The sequence below is a fragment of the Nomascus leucogenys genome, chromosome 21 (assembly GCF_006542625.1).
Source record: "Nomascus leucogenys isolate Asia chromosome 21, Asia_NLE_v1, whole genome shotgun sequence".
NCBI classification, from domain to species: Eukaryota; Metazoa; Chordata; class Mammalia; order Primates; family Hylobatidae; genus Nomascus; species Nomascus leucogenys.
The window spans coordinates 38003716-38015966 of record NC_044401.1 but is presented as its reverse complement, the minus strand read 5'-3'; the positions used below and the strand labels follow the sequence as shown (position 1 = coordinate 38015966).

Genomic DNA, 12251 nt, shown 5'->3' with positions numbered 1-12251 from the left:
GCAGAGTGCTGAAGAACTGAAACTTGAAGTCACATAAGAAAGGGCCAAAAAGAGTGAATAAAAGCACACAATAAGTTTGTTCATTTTCCAAAATAATTTCTTTCCTTTATCAGAATTGTGACAAAAAGCATTAACTGGAAGAAATCAAAATTATTGGTATGAATCTAATTTATATTTGGTATAGAGATTAATTTTAGGTAAGCGTACGAATTTATGCATCTGTCATTGGCTAAACCAGGCCATTTTTAACACTCTCTTAAATTAATACCCAATATTTAAATAATCCAATACTTGTTTAGCACAAAGCATGCTTGTTTAGTATCAGGTTGTTAATTGGAGAATAAAAGTAAATTCTTACAGAATACTTTCTATGACTGCGTATAAGCAAGTGAAGTTGTTTTACAATCCTCCTAGTTCCTCATTCCAGGGTAAAATTTAATATACTATACACAATATGCTGGAATAATTTCCTTTCGAAACATTTTGTGCTTGGATTAAGATTTTTGAGTGCCTATTCAAGGGTTACACATTGATCAGAAGCTGTTGGCTGTTGTGCTGAAATGTTCTGTCTCCAGGTTCTAATTCACCTGGCAAATGGTCAGTCATGGGACAGTCATACAATGAGTCATGCTTCTTCCTTCCACATACTGAAGTCCATTTTTAAGGTTTACCTTTGCTGTAGTCCCATACACAAGGAAAATTCATCCTTAGTAAACAGTATTCACTAATATTCTCTATAAAGAACTAAAACTAAGTAAATGATGCTATGCATAGCTAAGGACTCATTACACATGAGCAGTTCACATACAATTTAAAGAGATTATACAGTTTGTCTTAAAAAAATGGTCTTTAATTCTGGCTAAACATAATCCGATTTTGTTTGAAGTCTTAATTAATGCTTTTCACTTTGGTTCATTAACATTGTGATGATTCAGTGAGATGACTGTCCACAAACCAACCTGACAGACAATAACCAGAAACAAGTGTCTCACATGAGGACAGATGCCAACCAGCCTTATAACCAAAAAGCAGTGCCAGCCCACCCGCATATGCAACACTTATGAGTGGCACTCATATTTTTCAGCACGTAAAACAAAAAATCAATTCCAGGTAGATCAAAAGACCTGAATGTAAAAAGCAAAATTGAAGTGGGACGTGATGGTTCATGCCTGTAATCCCAGCACTTTGGGAGGTTGAGGTGGGTGGATCACCTGAGGTCAGGAGTTCGAGTCCAGCCTGGCGAATAAGGTGAAACCCTATCTCTACTAAAAATACAAAAATTATCTGGGTGTGGTGGCGTGAGCCTGTAGTCCCAGCTACTCGGGAGGCTGAGACAGGAGAATTGCTTGAACCCAGGAGGCGGAGGTTGCAGGGAGCTGAGATCGCGCCACTGCACTCCAGCCTGGGTGAGAGAGCGAGACTCCATCTCAAAAAAAAAAAAAAAAAGCACAAGTGAAAAATTTTCAGAAAAAATGTAAGAAATATTTTATGACTTCACCATAAAGATTGGTTTCCCAAAACAAGATGGAAAAAGGAAAAATGTAATAAAAGGTAATCAATTTTAATAAAGCACAGTGTATATCATATTTGAAAAAAGATATAAAATTATTACCTTCATTAAGAAGAAAAAAGATAAAACACAGCCCAGAAAAATATATTTCCAATGCAATACCAAAAAAAAAAATAGAATCCAGAATATATAAAGAATTTCTAACATCTATAAGAAAAAAGATAAATGTCTCACTAGAGAAATGGGTAAAAAATATGTTTAAGCAATTCACAGCAAAAAACAAAAAAACCTGAATGTTCTATGAAAACATGCTCACCACACTAATCATCAGAAAAGACAAATTAAAACCATTCAACTGGCAAAATTATGAAATGTGACATTATTAAATATTCATGGGGGCTTTCACAAGTATGCTTGCAAACTATAAATACTACAGGTACTATTATGGGTTTGGGGGCAAAAAAGAGAAGAAAAACATTACACGTCATCAGCAACTTCACTTCTAGGCAAATATCTAAAAAGTATATGTGCACAGTGAGACATGTGCCAAAAAATTGCTACAGTCTGTTACAGTAAGAAAGCGAAAATACCTATAAATGAGAGAGAAAAACATAAATTATAATATATATTAATACTGTATATATACTATAATATATATGCACTATATTATATATGAAGTATATATACTATATATAAAATATACTATATATTTTTACCATATCTACTAAATATATAATAATATATTTAAAATTATAATATATGTATATACTTATAGTATTTATAGAAAACTATATTGCAATGAATATGAATAAAGTAACTCTACCCGAAGCAACTTGAATTAATTGTAAAAAAATTTCCAAGAATGCAAACAATATTTGACAATTTAGGCAAATATTTCATTTATTTAATTAAGATAATACTATATATGAATTAAAGATGTAATATATACAGTAAACTCAAGAGAAAATGCATAGAAATAATAACAGCAAATTTACTACACTGGTTACCTCTTAAAAGGGAGAATCAATCTGGAAGAATACTCAGGAAACTTCAATATTACATTTAATCTTTTGTTACTTAACCTGGGTGGTAATTCAAGGGAACTTGTTTCACTCATTTTTGTGTCTGCTAATCAAACATGTCATAATAATAAAAAGTCACAGTCATTAAAAGCTCTAAGTACTCTGCACAGCAGCACCTCAACTCTAAATGCCATTTTCACATGTGATTACCGAAATTCTGCTCTTGGCAAATCTGCCTTTCTGATGCAGGACTCTCGTACTTTAGTAAGAATGACTCATGTGATCTAATTTACTATACTCTAAGCAAATCTTTCTCTGAAGCACAGTAATCCGGGAAGACACAAAATAAGATCTAAAAAGGTTTGCAAATGGCTCCTCCCGCAACTGCTAAATTAAGCACCATATTGATCTGGCTGAATTGGAGAGCAACTGTTGTGATAAACGCCCTGTTCCTGGTTACACCTGGAATAGATTCTGTTAATATGTGGACTCAAGTGCCCCATCCCCACATATTCTATTGTAGTAATTCTGATGGGGGATCCTGGAACTGGTGTTTTAAGAGTTATTTTTTTCACTTTTAAGATTTATTTGGTTCAATGGACAAAGTTTGAGACATACTGCTTCACAGAATTTAGAGTCTGTCTTAGTATCTTCAGGGTGCTACAACAAACTGCTGTGGAGTAGGTGCCTTGTAAACAATAGAAATGCTTTTCTCATAGTTTTAGAGGCTGGAAAGTCCAATATCAAGGCACTGGAAGATTTGGTGTCTGGGGAGGACCCACCTTCTGCTTCATAGACAGCCATCTTCTTATGTTTAGTCATGGGGGAAGGGGCAAGAGAGCTTACTCAGACCTCTTTGACAAGGGCACTAATCCCATTCCTGACGGCTCTGCTCTCATGGTTTAATCATCTTCCAAAGGCCCCACCTCCTAATTTTAATCTCAGCATATGAATTTGTAGAAGACACAACATTCAGAACATAGCGCAGTCTCATAGTAGAAATGAATAAATGATTGCAATGGAATTTCAGAGGCATTATTAAGTGATCAGAAAGGGAGGAATACTTGAACCTATTTTCTTAACATGAAGGTCTTCACAGAAGAGGTGACACTTGTTTTGTGTTTTCAAACATCGCCAAAAAAATGAGAAAGTGAGAACCATTTGGGGCAGAATTCTGGACAAAACACACACACACACACACACACACACGCACACACAAAAGCAGAGAGAAATGAAATATCCTGAGTATTTAAGAAAATGCAAGTAAATTTTCATAGTAATTGATAATTCTGAAGACTGAAAAGAAGAATTCATGCTTCATATCACAGAGTACCTTCAATGACTAATGAGTTTAGAAATTGTCATTTTTGCCCTAACAGATAGCTCGCCAAACTTGATGCACATGACTTCAAATGGCTGATCCCAGGAAATGGAAGTAAGAATTGGAGGGCAGGCCCATGAGGAGAAGAGGTGAAGTTCAAGAGAAAAATCATAATTTTTTTTTCTTTTCACTACCTGATCATAGGGAATGAGGCAGAGGGACACAGCAAAGAGGAATGTGTCTGGATGCATGATGTGCTATTTACAACTTGGAAATCTAAAGAGATAAGCAAGTGTGGCAGGGAGGATGATACCTGCGGCTTTAAATGCTTTCCTTTAAGACAGTTTCCCTTAAAATGTTTGTGATGCATCTCTAGGAGGAGATGAAATTAGATCTTTGGAAATATAGGTATGACAATCAGGAGCAATGCATGGACAAGAAATATAAAATTTGAAAGTCATTATTGAAACTCCAGAAATGTATCACAGCATCTGGGTGACTATTGAGAGTGAAAAAATAATAAGGGCAAAATGCAGAAATATAATGAAGAAATAGAAATTTATAGTTGATGGATAATGTATGTAAAAGTATATAATGTAAAGGCTCAAAAAATGTTAGCTTTCTCCTCTTAATCCCTGAATAAAGACCAAATTAGACAGCAGATGTTATTGGAACTTACTTGGAATTTCAGAGGTAAGGAACAGCAATAGGGTTGGAATAATAAGAAAAATTTTATAGTAGAGAAGGAATACAAAACACCCTAGACAAACTGATAGGGTTTGGCCAAAAGAAGAAGAAAACTTTGCAGATTAGAGAAGACACATGTGCAGAAATGTAAAGGTGGAAAAGAACAAGTGGCTGAAAATGATGTAATGGATCCTTCTCAGACATCCTGGCTACATGTGTACAAATTTCAAAGAAAACGAAAAGTCCCTCAATTTTCCCCAAGTGCTCTGACCCCCAGAGATGATGATACAGGCAGGGTGGCAGATAGGGGTGGGGTATATTTTCTGAAAAAGTTATTTACTGGCTATGAGATCCTTGGAAAGTAACTGTAAAAGTTTGCTCTTGGAGAAATGCAAATAATGCTTTGGACATGAAAAAGACATCAAGGAGATTAAAAAATTATGAGTACTAAAATAAAATTCAAGGAATAATCAAACTGCTTGTTTAAATATGGGGGAAAATAGGTAGGTCCAGTTAATTGAAGAGAATGGCTCATTTAAAAGCAGCAGTATGACATACTAGAAAAGCATGTACTCTGTCATGAGAAAGAACTTGTTTCTCATCCTGGCTCTGCCCCTTTTTGGCTGAATAGTCATGTATATTTTCCTTAACCTCTCTGAGCTTCATTCTCTTCATGTGTTGTAGACACCTAATAAAGCCTACTTTGAAAGGGTTATGTGGGGATTAAGTGAAGTATCTATTGCAGGTACGGTGCCTAACAGTTTCTACAGTTTTATCCTATGTAGTTTTGAATTAGTCAGTTAATCTTCTAGGACCTCAGTTTCCTATAGAATTGGGAGAACTGGCACTAATATATTTTAGGTACAAATATGAGTACATCAACAGTAACATTGCTCACTTCGACAGCAAGTTTAGAGAGATAAATGATTATGTGACCAGGTCATAATCTAGCCTATTGTATGCTATTATGTTTTTGTTTGTGGTCTCAGAAAGAGGAAAATCAGTTGAGTTTAGGTGGCAAGAAGGAGCTCATTCTCCAGCAGATTGGTGGAAGCTCACCTCAAGTTACATTTCAAATGGTGCATTGCACCTGCTCATTCATCAAGCTGCCAGGGGCTTGCTTTACTGCCTTGCTTTTTTTCATTTAAAATTCACATCTTTGTGGTGTCTTGAGTTTCTCAGCTTCGTAATGAAAGTAACATATTAAATCTTGCTTAAATAAAAGTAGTTCCTAATGTACTAAGTATAGATGAAAGCCAAAAAGTGAGATTTTATAGCTAAGCACAACACTAGTTTCCAAATAGTGCACACAAGTGTATAGCTTCCTTTTCATCTCTGGTCAATGTTATTTTGTATTTGAATTGATTTTATTATGTTATAAGACAAAAGAAAATTATACAGAACAATGCAGTTCTCTTTGGGGAGATATTAGGATATTTGTTCTTTATTTTGTGCAGCATAGGGTAAGAGAAAGTCGGCATTAAACCTTTGGGACTCCCTAGGCAGCTGTTGAGTCTCTGCCCTCCTCCCATGCTCAGCTCAGTGCTATATCACTGGAAATCACTAACCTTCATAGAGTAGAGCCCCGAAGATGGTAACACTGGTTCAAGGACAGGCTAAGGGAAGCGAAGGGAAGTAAAAGGAAGTAAATAGGAAAATACAGCAAACATGTGATTAACAGCTGTTTTCTGAAGCAAGGCTCCACCAGGGATCTGCAGCTGTGTCGTTGTGCTTCAATTCTGCAGATCCTACAGGGCTAAATTGGAAGAGGCATGAAACAGGAAGATATGTGGGAAAAGGTTAAAGGAAGTCCAAAAACCAGGGCAACAATATGAGGTGAATGCCCCCACTCCTTAGATACGCCTAATCTTCATCCCTCATGGGAGAGGTATAGGTCCCTAAGAAACAAAGTCATCTTACCAACTGGATATCTGCTCCGAGCTGCTGCTGCTTCCTCTTCCTTTTTTGAGGGGGTGGGGGCCGATTTTGGAAAGGCAAAAATTGATGGAACATCTACCAAGCCTGCCTCTTCCCTTTAATAAAATCAACATGACGCATGCTTACAGATTGCCTTTGAAAGTTACCAGTGCCTCCTCAAGATATAGTAGAGAAGCAGCTTTTAAGGTGGCAGACTGAGGCTTTCAAAATAATAGGTGCTAGGAGAATACAAGTTTGGGCCTGAAAACCGAGTTATGAGGCTTCCAAATAAATAAGTGGATTTTCAACATTTTTTTGTAATTATTATATCCTGGTTCCCAAACAACCACAGTAAAGGAGGCACATGGAAAGCGAGGAAAAAATGAAATGGCATTGTCTTCCCCCAGGTGCTCAAAGCAGTGTATTTCCTTTGATGTGTAGCCTTCAAGTAACTGACAACCCCAAATGGCCCATTCTATAGGGTCCTGCATCTACGCTCCTTCCTCTGCGCGCTCAGCCCGGGTTGACAAGCAACCTCCAAATTAAACAACCTCTCACCACTACTTGGAAACACACAACCATCTCTTAACAGGCCACCGTAACACACAGCTTGATGAAAATCACTTACACAGGGCGGATGACACAGAAGAGTTTACAAGGTCGGGGCACTCCCTGGCGGGGCGTGAAAGGGTGGGAGGTGCTGAGGTCAGGGTTAAACTACCCTGTGAAATGAGCCTCCTGCCCTGCCCTTTCCCCCCTTCATCTATAGAAGGAGCCTCCAGTGAGTTCCTGCGTCTGGAAATCTGCCCCCTTTAGTGCCGCAGAGAGGCCAGGGACAGCATTTCAAAGCTCCTCTAAATCAATCCACTTAAAAGAGCCCAGAAAAGCCTGACCATTGACCATAATTGCCCCAAATTGCTTGTTTTCCTTCCCCTCTTGCAGCCTCATCAACATTTCCCTTCTTTCCCCTTCGTGTCCCTTTTTTTGGGGGGGGCGCAGGTCCTCTAGATGCTTGGGGTGCACACTAAGGATATTTGAGTAGTGGAAGCTCCGACTCGAGGCAGGAGTGGGAAGTCTTAGCATTCCCTCTCCCCCACCCCACCCATCTGCGTGGGACACTGACTCCTAGAAGGGTACCCCAGGATTTTAGTGGCCAGGTGTGAGCACCCTGCACGCGGTCCTCCGAGACCTCAGGGCGCGTGGCAACTGGGCAGAAGCCGCATCTGGAGCGCCGCTGTCCCGGGTGGAGCGGCAGCCCAGGCTGCGGCAGTGGGGTTGCCACGGCGAGTTTTCCGCATCGGCCGCCCGCAGGGCTCGCCTGCTTCTCCCCATTGTGTTCTCAGAGCCGTGGGACCGAGCCGCGCGTGCAGCCGCACCCGCGCCAACGCTGGAACCGCAGGCTCGGGGAAGCGGGGCTGGCAAGAGAGGGCAGGGAGAAGGAGCAAGAAGGGGCCCCAGAAGGGCACGGCGCTTCATCAATAATGCAGAGGCTCCTGGACCTCCCTGCAATACGTTTTCCAGCTAAACGCCACCAACTGGAGCGCTTCCTGGTTCGTCCCACTCGTGTGGTTTTTGTGTGTGAAAGATGGGACGCACCTTTTTCATTCATCTGTCTTCTCATTCTTCCTCCTTCCCTCCCTCATTTCCTCCCTCAAAGTCCCCGCTAGCTTAGCTTTAAGCTCTCATCTTCACATCAGCACCATGTTTTCAAGAAAAATCCTGCAGGTTGGAAACGCAAGTGTCAAAAGTCCCCACTGCCTACATATCGCCAAGAGTTTACCAAAATCCACCTAGTAACGCTTATTTTCAAAGCCCCCGCGCTCATCATTCCTGGAGAATGCTTTCAAAGTTTGGAAGCTCCCTGCAGCCTGCCCGTGTCTATGCCTCAGTCAGTTCACATCAACGAACAACGGTGCGGTCAGCGGCACTGAGATTAGGCTGCAAAGTTGCCCGGCCCCAGCCCAGGAGACCGCTCGTGCTCGCCGCATCCCAGGAGGAAATTCCGCTGTGTGCCCCCAAGAAGCCAAAAGCGGCACGAAACCTACTCAAACAAGGGTTAGCCCAGCCACACACAACAAACAAATTCCAAAACTTCTTTGTTAAGCAGTCGTAGCCTACCTGGAACGGACACTGCACAACTAGCAAGGAATAAACAAACATCGCATCCCTGCAGGAAAACTTGTTGAATCCTTCCCGATCGCAAGGCTGCAATTTCCGATTTAGCCTGAAGGTTTTTGATTCTACCCCAAAACACCCTGGCACATCAGCCACAATTTCTGGATAAACTGCAGAGTCCTCTCGGCAACCATTCTGCCCTCCAACAACCACTAGTGTAAAACCCAGCGTGTCCCCTTTTACAAATCAAAAGCCAGCTGTCACTTCCTTTGCAACCATTTGCGAGACTTACCCTTCGATAAGACTTGTTTTCAGCAATCCAGCGGCTCCGTAGTGCAGACGCAGCCCTGCAACTTTGCTGTGCAGAGACCTTTCCGAGTTTAAACCGAGCGAAAGGTGTCTGAGACTTTTAAACCTAAGAGTGGGGAAATAGGGAGAGAGTGGAATCGGGTTTCTTCTCTGTATCAGCACCCTGGAAAAATTCAATCCTTCTTCAGCAGAGAATTCTTTCAAACCCGTTATCTGTATTACTATTAATGCGCAGAGCAGAAGGCATTGCATACAAATAGGTCCAAGTGTGCGCTTCTATTGGTGGCTGCGGAGGCCCCTGGGTCCTACTGCTCCGGTCCTAAACTACACAGCAACACTAGGCACGCAGCTTTGGAGACGCCGAGGGGAAAATGGATTTAATTGATTCGTTACCTCTGGTATTGTAATGCCTGCTGCGATGTTTAACCGAGGGGGGAGGAAAAAAAAAAAAACCCTTACATTTAACTCCTGTCATGTGATCTATCATTTCATATCTGCTTTTAATTGTCTGTGTGGAGTGGCTTTGATCATACAAAGGATTTTAAAAGAACATTTTCGAAGGAAAATTCACACAGACACTTTTGGCAGGAAAACCTTCTTTTGCTCTCTATTATGCATTATTCTCATATAAATCCAGGAAATTTTATATAATCAAATACTTCTGCGCTTCACATAGGTACACATAGCACCCAGTTGTATTCTTTACAATTCATAGCTACTACAAATAAAATACCTTACATGGGTAGTAGATAGTAGAAGCTAAAATATGAGTGTACCAATTATAAAACACGGGTTATATTAGTCAAATGCTACAGAAAAAATTCCATCAATGACAATGGCATGGGCATCATTTTTACTTTGCAAAATTAGAAATTCAAAAATATTTTCCTTGTAAATACTGACATAAAAATATAAATCAACATAAAGGTATCTATAATGTCACAGTATGTCAAGCATTTACTATTAATTGCTACATTATCTTTTTACAGTTTCTCTCTTAGCAAGTCCATTAGTAATGCAAATTGGCATAACAAGGAGATTTAAAGTGAGGCAGACCTGTGGTGACTAGCAATTTGAAATATTGTAACTGTGCAAAATCACTTTCGTTCATCATGGGTAATGCCAGTTATTTTAAGAATTAGAATATTAAATGCTGAATCTTAATATATATTAATCTGAAGTCTTAAACATGCTGTTTTCTTTGACCTTTAATTTAGTGGAGGAAAAGATAAATCCTCATTTAAACTAAAATGACATAGACTTTCCACAAAATCCTAGACATGATATTTACTGATATTACAATTTAGGAAGTAACATAATTTTATTGTTCTTTGATGTAAATAATTGTGATAAATTCCAATTTAATTACAAAATTATTACATATACGTAATGTACAACTGAATGAACACTGTGGGAAACGGCCACCCCGGATAAGGTTAACATCAACCAACCTATAAATTCACCACCTATGTGTAAACTAAATAAATGAACACACAATGCAAAAATACTATTCCAAACACAGGTATAGCATTTGAATTTATGTAGTGTGTGCTACAATCCTTCTTCATTTCCATCACTCTTTCCCTTTCCAGCCCCTTCCCTTCCCCCAGTCAGTAACCCTTGACAACAGAAGTGTTAACTTCAAGTCCAGGTTGCCTTTGCTGCCTTCCAGACCTAACTTACAGATTGCATCCTTGTAGGAAACAGAATTAACTCTTACACGACTGAGGGGTGAAAGAAGAGAGTTTCTTTCAGGGATTAGAAAATCCAGTATTTTTATGTGTATTTGCAAAGTTTGCACCAAACACATCTTTTTAAAAATATCCATGACCACTAACTCAGAGTGAAAAGATGTGATCGTTGGCATTATATCAGAGTCAATTTGCTGTATTTCTCCATTGCTATTGTGTCACTGAAATAGCTTTTGAATAACTTTTATTCAGGGTTACTTCGATCACTTTATTTCAGGTTAATAATTTCTCCATTTACAATAGAGTTAAAATGAAAATACCAAAGTATTGCAATGTTCAGTATAAGGGTATAAGGGATTTTTTTTAATCTGTAAAAGAAAAGAAAAGCTATTACTTGGTATAGTAAGAAAAGCATAATGACCATGCAAAGTTGAATGAAGATGACTGACATTCATTTTTTTTCTAAAACAAGTAAATTATTGGTGTTTCAACTTCTTTCTACAAGGGGATCTGAAAAAAAATCATTTGCAACCCAACTACAAGTTGAAAGTTCTGCATTTAATGTGTATCATTTTAGAACTGAGAAAAGATGTTTTTACACAAGGTGACAGATTTTATACAAAATCAATGCAGCTTATCTATGACCATAATTAAATGGGGAAGTTTGGTAGTGGACACATATAATAGTGAACAGAAGAAAATAAATAAATCAAAACTGACCTAATAACAAATTTATTATATAATCTCTTGATAAATTTTTACTTTCTATATAAAAGACTGATGTAAAAATATAGCAAGCTAAACAGAAAAGTTTAACTTACTATTTCTTTTTTAAAAGGTTTTCTACATCTCTTCAAGAAATTACTTGTTTATCCAAATTATTATCATATGAGAGAGATATATATAATAAATATATAGTTGTAGACATTGCAAATATATTTTCCTTACTTATTCGATACTAAGGCAAAACATATTTTAAAGAAGGATATTAGAACCACAATAGTTTTCATATATCCTAGATCTGTAGGAATATCCTTGATCTACTCTTTATTATTTGAAGTATTGTTGGGCCCCTCATTTTGTCAGTGCAGTTTCCAAGGACAATATATGCTATGTCAGAAACTGATTTCCATTATGTCCTTGGATCATGATGACAATGCCTTATTGTGGTTACTGTGAACATCTATAAAAGTTGGAAAGCAAAACATACCTGGCACATCCCCATCTGTCATTACTACAATCAGCTTCCTTTCTAAATTTAGGTGGGTAAACATGCAACAGCATGTCATTTGATGAAGTTAATGAACTATAATGACATTCAGCTACCATCCAAACTATTTTAAAAATTCTGTCTTGAGTGATTTTGAAATATGTATAGTTTAAAAAATTTCAAAGCCACAGGCATTGATCTATGCATCTGCTTTAAATAGAACATTTATCCATGCTTGACTTTGACAGATGAAAAGGAAAATTATCAGAAATACGAATTATACTCTGAAAGCAGAAATATAAAGTTAAGAATGTTAACAGTTAAACAGGCATTTTAAAAGTGTAAATCAGTACTAAACAGCTATATATATACGTATATATATATATATATATATACGTATATATATATATATATACATATATATATACTAATTACTGAAATGTGATGTTATATTAAATGATGCAGTAAA

The 12251-nt window shown here is 38.1% G+C and overlaps 1 protein-coding gene across 2 annotated transcripts in view; it reads right to left on the bottom strand.

Annotated features, from left to right (window-relative positions):
* ROBO1 (roundabout guidance receptor 1) overlaps positions 1-9112 on the bottom strand; it is a 1192968-nt gene extending 1183856 nt beyond the window's left edge. The window contains exon 1 of one of the 2 annotated variants that reach the window (XM_030801652.1): positions 8865-9112. The gene's annotated coding sequence lies outside the window, so the exon portion shown is untranslated. The remainder of the gene's footprint in view (positions 1-8864) is intronic. The other variant, XM_030801651.1, reaches the window with a different exon arrangement.
* Positions 9113-12251: the final 3139 nt, after the last annotated feature.